The sequence below is a fragment of the Chanos chanos genome, chromosome 13, assembly GCF_902362185.1.
Source record: "Chanos chanos chromosome 13, fChaCha1.1, whole genome shotgun sequence".
Classification (NCBI taxonomy): Eukaryota; Metazoa; Chordata; class Actinopteri; order Gonorynchiformes; family Chanidae; genus Chanos; species Chanos chanos.
Genome location: NC_044507.1, coordinates 15,316,653 through 15,319,615, shown reverse-complemented (window position 1 = coordinate 15,319,615; position 2,963 = coordinate 15,316,653).

Sequence of the window (2,963 nt, the reverse complement as noted above, 5' to 3'; positions counted from 1 at the left end):
TTGGACTTAGGTGTCTTTTGTATGTGTGGGTGTGTTGTATGTGGTGTGTGTGTGTGTGTGCGCGCGTGTGTGTGTGTGTGCATATGTGTTTTCCCCCCTCACTCTATGTGTGTTCATGATGTAGAGTAGTGTGGAAAAAGTACATTGAAAGGTGCAGTCTGTCTGGAGTGAGTTGGCACAGGGAAACAAACCACACCAAGTAAAAAAAAAAAAAAAAAAAATAGAAAGATCTAGATGTTACAACTTTTTTTCTACATCTTTCGGATATAATGAACGTATGCACCACTGGATGTGAGAAGAATTGTGTATACTTTTGCTTTGTGATTGTTTGTGATGGATCTTTACGTGTGCTCATGTATGAGACCTCTTTGTTATTTATGTTTTGATTCACTTTATTTTTCATATTCTCCTCACTGTGGTCTTAATGTTGAGAGTTTGTACTCGGCCAAACCTGAATGATGGCCTACAATGAGAACAAATGTGGTCATACTAGTCAAAAGACTTGCAGATTTTTGTAACTTCATCAAAATGTAATTTAATGATGTCATTGCACAGCTTTTTTGCTCCGCCCATTTGATTCAGAGTGTAAATAGTGTATTTATTGTTTTTTTTTTTTTTTCCCAAACTGAAAGTAATTTCTAGAAAAATGTGCATGCCTAAACAAGTTGCGACCTTTTATTGGCTGCAAGGCATGGTAGATGTCACTATCTGGCATCATCCAGCTCCCAAATATTCCAACAAGACAAAGAGAGTTATAAAGATGTCATAGACCCTATTACTGACACAGTTAGATTAGTGGATTAGTGTGGTTACCATGACATTAGAGCTGATGTGCAATTTCTCCAAGTTAGGACCACAGTAAGTATCGTGGTACAGCAGGTGTGGTGAGATATGTCATGCACATGTATAAATGTTCACAAACTGACAAAAGACTTTTGAATGAACACCTTAATACATTCCACAGGTGTATTGAAAAATATGTGTGCACTATATTTATCTTTAATCAAATTCATATGCAGCCAGTGATTTCCAAACGCTGCTCCAGTGGACTAAAATGTCTCAGAGTTGAACATCTTAACAGACATTCGTGCACTCACATCATCATCGTGTGTTAAGTGGTTGCTGACTAGCTGTATAATACATGTTCCAACAGAGAAGAACTGTTTTCCACTGGGGCATTTATTGTAACTATGCATGTATATCATGTTTTTGATCTGACCTTTTAAACGGATGCCATCCAGTTACCACGTTGTCGTTAGTTATATGAAGTACTGCAACGCTATTCCGTCACAAAGCGGAGTTAACTCTATTTGTAGAATCACTACTGGTCTGGACCACTGTACTTGGCCTTTATATGTCCTTCAAGGGCTCTTAGCTTGCCTTTTTGAAGGTAATTCACCATCCATAATGCCATGTGAAATAACTAGGTTATGTGTGACAACTAAAATTCCTTAATGCTGACCTGATTGGTTCCAGGATGAATCTGCTCAGTTGTCCCATACAGCAGCTAATCACCTGACTCTTTTGTTCTGCAGTATGACAACACGGTGGTCATGTGTCTACGCCAACCAGTTAGAAAGAGTCTTTCCAAACACTATGTTTCTGATTACAAAGGAGAACTAGACCAAAGTGACCTTTTCTTTTGGGAGACTTGAGTAAGAGAGGAGGATTGTTTTGAGATCATGCTGTACATGATTTTTCTGTGCTAGGTCTAGGACAACAATATTTCCTGAGGCTCTTCCAGAGCTAAAATGAATGTGTTTTCAGATGCAAAGGAAAATACATCTGTTTATCATTAAGGCATCCTCCAAAGGAATACAATTAGGCAGCATAAGGAAGTCAGCCAGGGGATCTGGGAGACTGGCGCTGTTGACAGATCAGCTAGAAATTACATTTCAACAGGACAGTCACTGAAATGGGCCTGGAATGTCAGTACGTTGACTCTTGATTTTTAAAATATGTTGATTCATGTATTTGCACAAAACAGTTAGCTGTCTTATTTGAGCTGCTTCTTCTGAAATGTTGCATTTTGAAGTCGGAAAAGTTAAACTTGAAAAAGTGTTGAAGATAATGACATGATTTATGATAATGGTAAAAAAAAAAAGGTATGATATTAAAAAGGGAACTTGTGTCATTGTAATCTTATGTACTATACCATTGAATTAACCTTGTCTAAAATGTATGTATTGCTATCTCTCTCTTTTTTTTAATTAAATCTGCTTTATGCAAATGGAAATAATTGAAAGTGTTTGTGTTGCATTCATTTTAGTTGGACTGGAATAGTTGGACATTATGTAATAACTACTTAACCACAATTATTTCCAATATCACCCAGTGTCTGAGGCAATCAAGTGAAGGAGTCTGGTGTTGCTTCTACCTCCAAGTCAACCTCAAGTCATCTGTTTTTACCTATTTTACCTTTTACCTACACAACTCATACCCGCAGAGTCATATTCATTCAAAAAAGTCCAAACTGTTTGAAATACATTTACATTTATTCATTTAGCAGATGCTTTAATCCAAAGCAATTTCCAAAACAGGCAGAGTATAAAACCAAGCAAATAGCCATTGAGGAGCTGATTGTTACAGAAGTGCATCATCAGACTAGACTAGATACACATGCAATTACTCAAGCATTATGTTTTATGTAACATAAAAAAAGAATCAGTAGTGTAGTATGATTAGCACCTTTGTTGAAGCCAAAGCACAGCCAGTTGACTTGGTAAAATTAGGGTAAGAGTGCATGTAAAAGCGTAGAGCTGCACAAACACAACCAAAGTACCTTTCAAAGCGTAATACATAACAAAGAACAATGCACTAATGATCTCATGACCTTTCACATGGTTTTCACCTGGTTACTGAAATGTATACAAACAGATTGCCTGTAGACAAAAGTGCATATCAGGTCAAACTGCTATTCAGGTGAAGGGTTTTGTCTGTTTCTTTAGAGCAGAGGTGCTGAA